Below are 12,739 nucleotides of genomic sequence, written 5' to 3' on the forward strand. Positions count from 1 at the left end.
GAGTTTGATTTATGTTGTTTGAAAAAGCCCAGGGACGGGTCCTGTGAGTTCAGCGCAGAAGCATGTTGTCTTTGCTCGCACCTCCAGGGACTGGGTGCATCTGTTGCTGCCACCCAAACGTGGTTCTGATTTACACATCCACGTGCAGCTGACTGATGGATGGCCCATTCTGTGGGTGCAGGGTGCTGACAGAGCCCTGGAACCAGTGTAAAATGACACCGACTCTCAAGGCACCTCTGTCATTTTCTCTTCTACCGGAAACATCCCCAAAGTCCAGCTATAGCGGGAGAAGGAAGCACAGGGCAATGAAATACAGACTGGAGCACAGGGCCCTCCCTAGAGGCCAAGCAGAGGAGGCAGTTCCCTGCAGCCCGATGGGGGCCAGGTCGATGTGGCTGTGATCCTGGTCTGAGAACTGCAGTCTGGACAGGTAGACAGGAAGGCGGAAGGTGTTTCAGGTGGGGACAGGGACTGAGGGACGCCTACAGGCAGGACCAAGAAAAGCTGGTTAAGAATCAGGGAAGAAACTGATATGGCCAAGGCAGGAAGTGCTGAAGGCCTAGCTACAAAGTGCCCAAGGTTGGGTGGGTGTGTGTGTGTGTGTGTGTGTGTGTGTGTGTGTGTGTGTGTTGGGGTCGGGGGTGGGGGGCGGAGGGGGCATGGCCTGCTGCCCTTTTGAACCACCTAGACGAGGAGAGGTCCCTATGCATGCAAGCAGAACAGATGTAAAAACCCAGCAGTCTGGCTGCGGGTGCAGCATGCATTCAAAACAAGAGGTCAGAGGCCAGGGGGCTGAGCCTAGAGGCAGCATGGCCAAGATGGGCCATGAAACAAGAAAAAAGGGGGCAACTTTGAGAAAAAGCTCCAAATAATTGATGACAAATACAAACTATCCAAAAATTAAGCATCCTTCGCATGCTCATTTTTAATTATTCCCCTTATAGATTTAGCAAACAACCCATCTGCCTGCAACTGAGGCTCAGTGCACCACCACCTAAATTATAATTCTTTCATTATGAGCCCATCACCTCTTCTCCCTTCCTGAAATTAATCCAGGAACTGCCAGATACAAACGTCTATTTAATAAAATGAACATCTGTGATGACACACCAGGAGCAAAATCCTAGTTGTTCTAAACCCGGCATTTTGCTTTGACAACCAAGTACCTGTTTTATTTTTTAAATACTTTCTCTCTTCAAAACACCTGCTTTCTCTACACATTGACTTCTAAAGGAAGAGATTAATTTTTATTGGCAAGAACAGAAGTTAGTCTCAACAACAACAAAGGAGAAGCTATGCTCTAAAGAAGAGCTGCCTGCTACATGAAATAATACCCAGGAACATCAACCCAAACCCACAGAACCAAGCAAGGCCAACCCCGTTTTCCCACATGAAAGCCACAGTGTGATAAACCTCACTCCCTTGGAATGGAGCTGCAGTTCTTATTGTACCCGTGCGGCCACAGGACCCCAGTCCAGGGTGGCTGGATTTCCATTAGAATTGCCTGTCCTTCACTGCCTTCTCCTCCACCCCTCCTGCGCCCAAGTCCAGTTATTCAGTGAGTTATAATTTGGCACTAAAATTCAATTAAGCTGAAACTTTGGTCATACGTGGTCTTTATCTCAGCAAAGCATAATTTCTTTGACCCATTTTCCAAACATCAGCTGATCGATTTGAAAGCGGACAGAGGTAAAAGTTGATTTCAATCGCACTCACATTTGTAGAAAGTGGCTGGGGAAAAGAAAAAAAAACACTTTTAAAACTTAAAAAAGAGAAAAACTTCAAATAAACCAGATGGGGAGTTACTTATGAAACTGCTTGAGGTTTTCATAGCCCTTGTCAAGCAGAGACCTCGGCCCGCTCGGCAGACTTTAATTAATGTCCACTCCGGCCCTGCAAGCCATTTTCCCAATGGAAATTTCGATGAGAAAGGAAGGAATGCGAGGTTCAAGGCCGCGCTGTTGTTGAGTGGGCTGCGGGACTGGGGACTGAAACCCCGCGGTTCCCCCATGAGCCGCGAAAGTCTGTGGAAGTATTGAGCACCCCTATTGAGGACTGTGGGAGTCTGGGCGGCTTAATGGGATTGTGTTCGGTGCTTCGGGCTGTCCTTTAAAAGATTCCATGGCACCAGCGAAACTCCAATAATAGGGCCTCTCTAATTGCTTTCTGACTTTCTATGAAACTTTCTAAGCTATGCTGACATCCTCGACTACAACGACGGAATTCAAGAGTGGAGAAAGGCGAGACAAAGTGGGTGTGCGGAGAGAAAGCGGTTCTCAGCGAAGCGTGTGGGAGGTGGGGGGTAATTCGGGGGAGGGGAGATGGGGCGGGTGTTAAATCGGTGCCGGGGAAAGAAAAATATGAGTGTTCTCTTTTGTGCGAGACAAACAGCCGAGCGCGGGGAGGTCGGGGCCGGGGTCACGCGGCTCCGGGCTGCAGCTGCCGCCGTGGGGCGGGCGGGGGTCCCCGGCGGCCCCCCGGGCGTCGCGGCCGGCGGCGGCGGCGGCAGCCTCGGCAGGCATTCCGGCGGCGCGGGCGGCCGCTGTCCTCGCGCGACCCCGACCCGTCCAGAGCGCGCCCCGGGCGACCCTCGAGGAGGAGCGAGGGGAACGAGTGCGGTCCGGGCGCCCGAGCAAGGTAAGCACTGCGCGGGGACGCTCGGCCCTCGAGCGCGCGCTTTCCGCCGCGCTGGGCCGGCGAGCCAAACAGAAGGCCGCGGCCGGCCCCACCGCCCTGGCCTGGTGTTCCTGTGCGCCAGAGGCCCGACGCCGCCGCCGGAGCCTGGGACCCCGGAGACCAGCCAGCCTGGCTCCCGACTGGTCCGGCCAGGCCGGAGGGCCCAGCGGGGCTCACCGCGAGCCCAGGAGGTCAGACAGAGCCCAGGAAGCCCGCGGGTGACCTTCCCGGGCCGCCCACGGCGAGGGTCACCCTCCCTCCGAACCACTTAGTGGGCAGCGGCCTTACCAGGGTCCCGGCCGGGAGCTGGGCGTCGGCGGGCAGGCGGCGCGTCCCGAGGGCTCTCGGTGAGCCCCGCAGCCGCCCCTTCGAGCGCTCCCAGCGCGCAGGCGCAGGCCCAGGCCGGAGGAGGGCCCGTCCAGGCCGGCGTGGGGGCGCGGGCTCGAGTCCGGGCCTGGGTCGCTGTCCTGCCCGGCCACCGGGTCACCCGAGGGCGATGGCACAGTGGGGGCAGGGGAGGGGGATCGGGGGCGGGGGTAGTTTGAAGGGGCAAAGAGATGGCGGCGGCGGCGGCGAGGCCCAGGCGCCTGCAATCAAAGGCTGGGGACGGCGGCCCGCCGCGTCGCCCCAGGCCAGGCCTGGGGCATAAAGGACCTTTATCCTCAAGTGACACGGCCGGCGGTTTCCCCTGCCTCCCCCGCCCGCGGCCTTAATTGGGGCCGGCTGCTAATGTGATTAAAGGCCAGTTAAATGTTTCTCGGGGCAGACGGTGGGAAGAGACCGAGACCCCCTTCTCCTCCCCGGGGTCACGCCAGGCCCTTGGTCAGGGGGTCGGTGGTGGTGCCAACCCCAGGACGGCCTGGCCAGGGGCCGGCCGATTGTTCACCCCCGGGAGGGGAGTCCGCGGGCGGGCGGGCGGGCTCCTGGGGCTTTATGTAAGCCGGTGGGCTTTGGGCCCGGCCGGATTTGGAGATTCTTTTCGCACAGTTTCCATTTTCTGGCCTTTGGAACGGCGCCCCAGGCCCTCGGGGCCCTCCCCCTCCGGTGCCTGGCGCCCGCGGGGCCCAGCCGCCCAGGCTGGCCTGGGGTTTCGGGGCGTTGGGGGTCGGCTGGGCTCGGTCGGAGCAGGTCGATTTGGGGGTCTCCCGACTGAGGACAGGTCTCTCGGGATGGTGATGCGGGGCTGGCAAATGGTGGCCAAGCAGAGCCCCCCCCCCCCGCCCCCGCCCGCGCCCCGACCCGCAGCGCCCCCAGGCCTAGGTCAGGGCCAGGTTCACACGGCCGCGGCGGCGTGGGTGGTCGCGCCCTCCCGGGAGGGCTGGGCGTCCCAGCCTTCAAGGGTCGCGGGGGGCCGAGAGCAAGTGTCTGCGCCGCGCTGCCCTGCCGCACCTGCTTCCGATGGCGCCCGCGGGCTCCTGCCCTGTGCCCACACGTTCTGGGGTCTCCTCCTCTAGCCTGCCCGATTTGACGGAGGCCGTGCTCCCAGGACAGCTCCGGGGCGCCGCTCTAGGCGAAGGTCGAGCCACTGCCTGCGGCGGCGGAGTGCGAGCTCGGAGCCCCGGCCTCCTAGATCGTTCCCTGCCCGTGGCCCTGGGCCCGGCCGTGCGCTCACAGGGGTCATTGCTGGGGGGTGGAGGTGGAGTCCCCTGCGGGGGGGTCCCCGAAAGACCAAGAGCCCGGCCCAGCCCAGTTCCTACACCTGTGAGGTTGCAAATCCGGAACTAGTCGGGATAGAGGAGGCAGATAAAAAGCCCAGTGGAAGCCAAACGAGCTCAGGGTGTCCCGACAGCTGGCCTTGGCCGTGCGCTTCGGTGGCGGCGGCGGCTCTGGGGCGCACGGGGGCCGGGCAAAGCAGGTGGGACCCGCGGCTGGAGCCGAAACGCAGGCCGCGCACCTTCATCTCGTCCCCGCGGGGGTCTCCCCCACGCCTCCGTTCGCCTCGGTAAAGACCCAAAGGCCGCGCGGCACCCGGGCCGGGGGACAGCGGGAGTGCGCCCGGGGGCTGCGGGCGGAGCCGGGCCTCGGGACGAGGGTAAGGTCCTCGGCGGCCCTGCCGCGCCGCGCCAAGAGCCGCGACCCCGAGTCCGGGCAGCCGCCTCACGGTGCCCACGAGCGACACTTGCCATTTCAAGCACGACACGGTGTTTAAAACTAATGTGAACTAAGCAAGCGTGCTTCCGTAGAAATTTTACAGGTCGGTTGTTTACTCTTCCCCCAAATATTCTCTGAAATAGTCGGCAGAACTTTTACATATGTAACAAATGGTAGGTTGAACAGATCAGAAGATATGAAATGAAAAGGATGGCGTTTGAATGTAAATAGAGTGAAAGCAGACGGTAATTTTTAATAATATTTTTTGTCAAAATGTACAGTGGCTCTCAAATTTTGTCATGTTCAAATTCTATAATTATTTGATATTTAAAATACCCATTTTGTGTATTTTTCAAACAAAAAGAAAAAAAAAACAGTAAAAAATTTAAAAAAACAGAAGCTGGAAACCAAAAAAAGCCTGAAGAGAAAATGGGCCATGAGGAACCAAAGCCTTTTCCTGATATCCTGGGTTTTTGTTTTGTTTTTTCTTTTTTTCCCTAAGATCCCAGAGGAAAATACAAGCGAAAATAAAATTGTTTCCTATTCAACTAACACATAGATGTAATTAATTTCGTTCCAGATGGGTCTAAGGGACCTGGCTATTGTAGTGTGCTCAGAAAACATTAGATTCAAGGTGATTTTACTTTCTCCAGCTGCTCAGAGAACTGTAAGGAAAAGTAAACAGGTCCAGCCTCATGATTTTTTTAAAATATCTGCTTATTGAACACAGATAAAATTAGAATCATCTTCTACTTGAGATAAAAGTTGCACAGGCAAAATCACCAATTTTTTTTTTTAACTGAAAGAATATCTGGTTTTGTTTTGTACAAAACAGCACTATTTCACTATTATGTAACAAACTGAGTGACCTTGGCTTTGTTTGAACTACAACTGCGCTTAAATCAGTAACCCCAGTGATGGTTAAAAAAAGGAAAAAATCCATTTTTCAATTCATCTTCCATTTGTACTGAAATGGCTTTTCCAGTGATGTTGTTTCAATAAAGGAGTAGCTTAGAGTAAAACAAATAAGCCGTGTGTTCTTGGTAAATAATTTTCTGCTTCAAAAAACCAAAAGTAAGTTGACTATTGCTTTTTAGGAACAACCTTTAAACTGGACAGGAAAGGGGAAAACGTGTTTTGTTGTCTCTTGGAAACGCGGGAGAAGAGCTGAGAGGCAGCTGGTCGCACTGCAGTTTGAGGGGCCCTGCGGTTCCGCAGGTGGGGGCTTACTGGATGGAGTACCAGGCCAAAACGTTTGTTCGTATCTATGCCAACGCGGCTCGGACCCCTTATGTGTGTGAGGGTGTGATGGGAGGCGGTCAGAGGGTCAGGTGTGCAGTGGGGGTGCAGGAGGTGCCGCGGGCGTGCAGAACAGACCCACACGGCAAGCCTGGGCACCTCGTACCCTGCTGCCCCTGTGTCCACGTTTTGGTCCCATCTGGAGGACCCTCCTCCTCCATTTTATGATGTTTTCCCTCCTTTAAAAACTCTGGTGGCCCCCTCAGCAGCCTCGTTGGGGGTCCATTGGTCATTTTCACAAAAACAAGTGACCAGAGTATGGACCCAGACCTGGGATGCGAGACACCCCTGGGCTCCCCTGGCACCTGGAGAGGCCCAGCCTGACCAGCACGGCTGTCTTTGTTCACGCCACGTGAAGCCAGGTGACAGTGCTTCCAGCCTCCGTCCTGACTATGGACACGGTGGAGTTATGTGTGTGAGAGTGTTGGGGTTTTTTTTTTTGTTTGTTTCTATTTTTGTTTTGTTCTATGTGTTTAGTTCACAGAAGGAAAACAAAGGCCCCTTCTGTGGCACCTGGGCCAGGCAGTGTAGCAAACGGGAAAACCAGGAGGGCAGAAGGAGCATGTGGCCTCCTGTGGGAAAGCCAGCTTGCTTTGTGCTTGTTTATTACAACTGAAGGTTTCCAGGGGCCTGTGTGCGTGTGTTCGGTTGCTCAGCCGTGTCCGATTCTTTGTGACCCTATGGACTGTAGCCCGCCAGGCTCCTCTGTCCATGGGATTCTCCAGGCAAAAATACTGTAGTGGGTTACCATGCCCTCCTCCAGGGGATCTTCCCGACCCAGGGATTGAGCCCACGTCTCCTGCATTGCAGTCAGGTTCTTTACCACTGAGCCACCTTCCAGGGACTTAGAATTGCCCAAACAGGAGGCCTGAGACCAGGAAGGGAAGGAACCCCCCTGCAGGGTTGGCATCTGAAGGTTCTCCCCAGCCTTCCTTGGGGAGGTTGGCCCCCAGCACCCTCTAAGATCAAAACAGCCAGCCCACGTGTTCTGAACATCGGAATGTTCAAAGATATTTAGAAAAATGGCCTCCAGTCTGGGAGACCTTAAAACTTGATGGAGATAATAAACAAAAGGAGTGGCAGTGTCTGGCAATGCCCAAAGGAGGGGAGACAGCTTCACTTGAAACTGGATGCACTGTGGTTTTTGCTCACATCCCAGGCTTCCAACACAAGTCTGGCCTTCCTCTGGTTAGAGGAGAGTCATTAGGAAAGAGTCAGGTACACGGGGCCAGCCCCCCACTCCAGCCAGAGTCAGTGACCTGATTGGAAAACAAATCTGATCACCCCGTGGCCGCCTTCCAGGTGCCCACTGCTGGCTTCTTCCCCACAGGCTCCCAGGCCAGCCTGGCATTTCTTGGCCCCTGACCCCCCATCTCCACATCATCTGGACATCCACCTCCTCCCCAAGGCACTCTGCTCATCACCCACATGGAGTGTGGCCCCGGAGTGGGAGGTCTCTGTCTCTGCCCACCCCCTGTGATTACACAGGGTTTAGCGCCTCTCAGAGTAGAGAGCGCCCTGGTGGAACAGCTTTGGGACCTGGGGTTTAGGGACCTCGGGGCACCTCTGGCCAGCAGGTGAGGGACTCCGTGGGACTCACGAAGAGAGGACAACATGGCCCGTGCCAGAGCCTTGGGGTCCCCCTCATTCAGCTGCAGCCAAACCTCAACACGCTGAGCACCCAGACCTCACACAGGGGCGCCACCCCCTGCCCAGCCAGCGTGCCAGCATGAGGGTAGGGCCGCGGCACGGAAACCCTCCAGCACGGCCTGGCTCCTGTCCTGTGCCCGGCACCGGCGTTCTTGTTCAGAGAACAAAAGCCCGGAGGCCCCTGAGGAGCCGAGAAAGGCCGAACGCAGTGGCTTCCAGGGCTTGCTGACGGTGGCTGGGGTGAGAAAGGAGACGGCCAGTCTCATCCCAGGGCACTCATAGCGGCTTCACGTGAAATAAGGGGTGAGCTCTTTGTACACACAGAACCAAAACACTTCCCCAGAAGAGGATTTCTCTAACCGCATCGTGAATTCTGACTTTTGTTACCTTTCCTTCCCAACGATGGCTGCCACCTGCCAGAGTGATGCCCTCATCCCAGTGGGCTGCATCGCGGAGTTCATAGATCCCTGTTTTCAGAGCTGCGGGGGTGGATGGAGGAGCTGGAGACAGCCCAGGGTGCCCACAGTCCCCAGCTGCTTTGTTTCCTGGGTTCCAGCCCCGGAGTCAGAGCATCCCGCTGACACTCAGGCCACCACTTCCTAGCACCCTGGCATTGAGGGTGTCACCGCCCTTCACTGGGCTTCCTCTCATAGTGGGGTTGACAGCACCCACCTCCTTGGGTCACAGTGCAAATCCAGGGAAGTCATGCTGGAGGTAAGGGCTGGGCTCAAGGTACCCATGCACCGGCCACTTTCATCCCCAGGCCTTCCTGCCACACCTCTGGTCCTGCCCAGGATGCCTGCCCCCAAATAAGCCTCCCAGCAAAATCCTTCTCCTGCTGCCAGCCCAGCTCCAGGCTTCTCTTCCTGTCACTTCCTGGGTCCCCACGGCAGATGTGAGCCCATGCAGTCCAGCACAAGATTCTCAGAGCCTGGATGGAGTCATGCTGCCCCCATGGGACCCCAAGGCACAGGGGACAGACAAGGGGTCTGTACCACCCATGCCAGCCTCTGCAGACAATCCACTGTTTGCTTGGTGCCCTGGTGCCAGCCCTGACAGCAGTTAGGGGGTGTGGGTGCTGCTCTTCTCCCACCCTGCCCCTGTGTTGCAGGTGGCACATGCAGGGCCCAGAGAGGGTGTTCACATAACTACGGGTCACACAGCAAGAGCAGAGCTGGGGTCAGGCCGGCTCTCCTAGCCTTGGAAGACCATGACACTCTGCCTGATGAGGAGCCCCTGGGGTCCATGGCCAGCATCCTTCTACCGAGGAAGAGACCCTGAGCTCCTGTCTTCCAGGAGGAAGGTCCCCTGGCAACACGGAGGAGAGCTGTTCCCTGGCTTCCTGCGTTCCCCTCCCGGGCCCTGGGAGAGCTGAGTTGTTTTCCTCTGCTTCTGACGGCTGCCCGGGGGCAGAACCGCAGCCTCCCTGCTCCAGCCTCAGTGGGTTCTCCTGCTGCCTCAATGATCGTCACCATCACGTGGCCAGGACAGGCTGCCCCTGCATCCTCTGTACACACAAGGAGGAATATGTGCATTTGTGCACACACACACCTATGCACACGTACACATACACACACACTCGTGCACATGTACACACACCTGCGCCGTGCATTTTAGTTGGCAGATTGCTTTCACAAACACTTCAACCTTTCTAGCCTTTCTGTAGGCAGCAAGTGAAAATTAGGAAATGGATCACCAACTTACTCTTGGGGCGAGTAATAGAACTGGGGCTGTGGGGGGCAGGACATAGATCTGGTGGGACAGGTCTGTGCCTGGCTCTTTCCCCTCAGGTCTGTTTCAGGCTCCACGAGTCTCTGGTGGCCCCTGAGTGGGGGACAGTGGGCAGGGGAGCTCTGTGCCCACCAGATGTGGCCAGACACCTGCCCTCGCCACCAAGTCCCTTACAATGGCACTGACTCCCGAGTGGAGAGGGCCCGGCAGGGCAGGGTGTGCAGCTGAGAGGGACCGTGTTTGCATCAATCAAGTGGCCAGGGAAGTGTTGCTGAAGACAAAACTGCCCTTTAAGGCAGGATGGCTCTGACATCAGTATGTGCAAAGGCCCAGTGGAGGACCTGGCCAGCACCAGAGATGCAGGAAAGGGACAAGAGAAGGGGGAAGAAAGGAGAGGAGTAGTGGGGCCTCCCCTCCAACCCAGAATGTTCCACCTCCCCCACCCCGGAGCCCAGGGGTTCTGAGAGGCCCTCCCAGAGGGACCCACTGATGTGTGGACCTGACCTGTGCAGCCAAACCCATCTTTTGTGGCTTTTATGACTGTTGGGTTGATAGTCAACCTATCAATCTCTGGGTTGATAGTCCCTTTCATTTGGTTTTGTTGATCTGACAGCCTTTTATAGCTTTGAAGTGGCTCTTATATGGTCCAACCTTGAACTAGCCCATCAACAGATGAATGGAAAGCAGATGTGGTACCTACACATGATAGAATGTTACTCAGCCATTAAAAAAAAGAAGGTTGCCATTTGCAGCGACATGGATAGACAGAGTTTTTCATACTAAGTGAAGTCAGAGAAGTATTATCTGACATTGCTTATGAAAGTAAAAGTGTTCATCACTCAGTCGTGTCCACCTCTTTGCAACTGGGTGGACTGTGGCCCGCCAGGCTCCTCCGTCCATGGAATTCTCCAGGCGAGAATCCTGGAGTGGGTGTATGTGGAACGAAAAAAAGCAATGCAGATGAATCTACATACAAAACAGAAACAGCCTCATGGACACTTTGGAGGGAATCTTGCCCTGCCACCCTCCCCGCCGTCACTGGGCATAAGAGGGCAGGCTCAGGACATGAAGTCTGGGTCCGGGGGGAGGCCCGTGTAGAGGCAGAAGATTCACTGTGCAGGTTGGCAGACGTGGAGAATGAAGGAAGCTGCTGATGGGGGTGGGGCAGTCTTGCTGCTCAGCCTCAGGGGTTGGGGGCCTCAGGCCAGCACTTGGGGGCTGCCTTCATAGCTCCTCTACAGCCTGGTTTTATCCTCTATGAAGGGAGGCCCTTCATCTTTTGGGGTACCTCCATCTCTGGCGTTCCAGAGCTCTAAAAATCAGGCCAGCCCCCAGCAGGAGGCATATGGCTAGAGCCCACCGTATTCCGAGGTAACCATACAGAGGCTGGCCCAGGAGAGAAAGTGAGCTGGTCTCCATGGAGACTGGACCAGCATCCCAGAGGCCCCCCGGTTCATCCTTCCTCTCACCTGAAGCAGGAGCAAGGCCAGGGGCTGGCATCTGCCACCATCTTAAAGGCCTGAGGCCATCTAAGTCACTCCCATGGTTTTACAGGTGGGGAAACTGAGGACTGGGGGAGGGGAGCTTCTAGGGAGCTCGCCAAGCTGGTCAGGGCAGAGCTGGACGCCTGCCAGGCTGAGGCTCCGCTGTCGCCCCTGGAAACCTGGGCCTTGTTGGAGCCTGAAGTAGCCTTTCTGTTCAGGCTGCCAGGACACCTGTGGTCACCAATGGCAACGTCACCCTCTCAATAGCCATGCAAGCCACAGAGCAGTGTCCTCGAGCTCAAGTGTGCGCTGGATTCAGAGACTGGATGAGGCAAGATGGGCGGCTTAGGGCCCCCTGCTTGGGGGCCAGGTGGCCTCGGAATCCTGTCCTGGACTAAATATAATTCCTGGGCAGGTTTGATCTTGGTTATCAAGCTACAATGGCAAGAAATACCCGGCTTCATCTTTCCCAGCTCCAGCTCAGGGTGGTAGGGCAGCCCCCCGGGGGTCCAGCGTGCGTGCCAGGTGGACCCCCTGTGACTCCTGGAGCAAGGCAGCCCCTTCCCTTGCCACCAACCCTCTCCTCTTGCCCGCTTTGGAGTAGAAGTCAGGCAGGAATCTCTCACATCCCACATTCTGGAAATCACGGGAAACAGCTGATTTCCATAAGCAAACACCCAGGGACGCCCTCCCCCCAAGACTGGGGATCACTTAACTGCAGTCCTAGCTTTTTTCTTTTTAATTTTCTTCTCTATGAGAAATAGCTATTGGCGTATCGCTGATTTACAGTGTTGGGTTAGTTCCTGGTGTACAGTAAAGTGAATCAGCTACTGTTTAGTTGCTAAGTCCTGTCCAACTCTTTTGTGACCCATGGGCTGTAGGCTGCCAGGCTCCTCTGTCAGTGGGGTTCTCCAGGCAAGAACACTGGAGTGGGTTGCCATTTCCTTCTCCAGGGGATCTTCCCAACCCAGGGTTCAAACGCGGGTCTCCCGCATTGGCAGGAGGATTCTTTACCAGTGAGCCACAAGGAATCAACTCCGTATATATATATCCTTTTTGGATTTCCTTCCCATTCAAGTCACCACAGAGCACTGAATAGAACTCTATGCAGTAAGTTCTCATTAGTTAGCTATTTTATAGTGAAGTAAAAGTCGCTCTGCTGCTGAGTCACTTCAGTCGTGTCCGACTCTGCGTGACCCCATAGACGGAAGCCCACCAGGCTCCCCCGTCCCTGGGACTCTCCAGGCAAGAACACTGGAGTGGGTTGCCATGTCCTTCTCCAATGCATGCAAGTGAAAAGTGAAAGTGAAGTCGCTCAGTCGTGTCCGACTCTTAGCGACCCCGTGGACTGCAGCCCACCAGGCTCCTCCATCCATGGGATTTTCCAGGCAAGAGTACTGGAGTGGGGTGCCATTGCCTTCTCCAAAAGTCGCTCAGTCATGTTCAACTCTTTGCAACCCCATGGACTATACAGTCCATGGAATTCTCCAGGCCAGAATACTGGAGTGGGTAGTCTTTCCCTTCTCCAGAGGATCTTCCCAATCTAGGGATCAAACCCAGGTCTCCTGCATTGCAGGCAGATTCTTTACCAGCTGAACCACAAGGGAAGCCCAAGAATACTGGAGTGGGTAGCCTATCCCTTCTCTAGCGAATCATCCTGACTCAGGAATCAAACCAGGGTCTCCTGCTTTGCAGGCAGATTCTTTATCAACTGAGCTATCAGGAAAGCCCTGATACTATGCCCATCTTATGCATAGTATAAAAGCCCCAAGCCTATAAAATAGAAGCCCTTTTTTATGCATACTATC

At 55.8% G+C, this 12,739-nt stretch overlaps 1 long non-coding RNA gene across 1 annotated transcript in view; it reads right to left on the minus strand.

Moving 5' to 3' along the window:
- Positions 1-3,554, minus strand: part of LOC133234603 (uncharacterized) — a 96,534-nt gene extending 92,980 nt beyond the window's left edge. Inside the window, exon 1 of the long non-coding RNA XR_009732220.1 lies at positions 2,965-3,554. This is a non-coding gene — a long non-coding RNA (uncharacterized LOC133234603). The remainder of the gene's footprint in view (positions 1-2,964) is intronic.
- Positions 3,555-12,739: the final 9,185 nt, after the last annotated feature.

This window comes from Bos javanicus, chromosome 21, assembly GCF_032452875.1.
Source record: "Bos javanicus breed banteng chromosome 21, ARS-OSU_banteng_1.0, whole genome shotgun sequence".
Taxonomy (NCBI): Eukaryota; Metazoa; Chordata; class Mammalia; order Artiodactyla; family Bovidae; genus Bos; species Bos javanicus.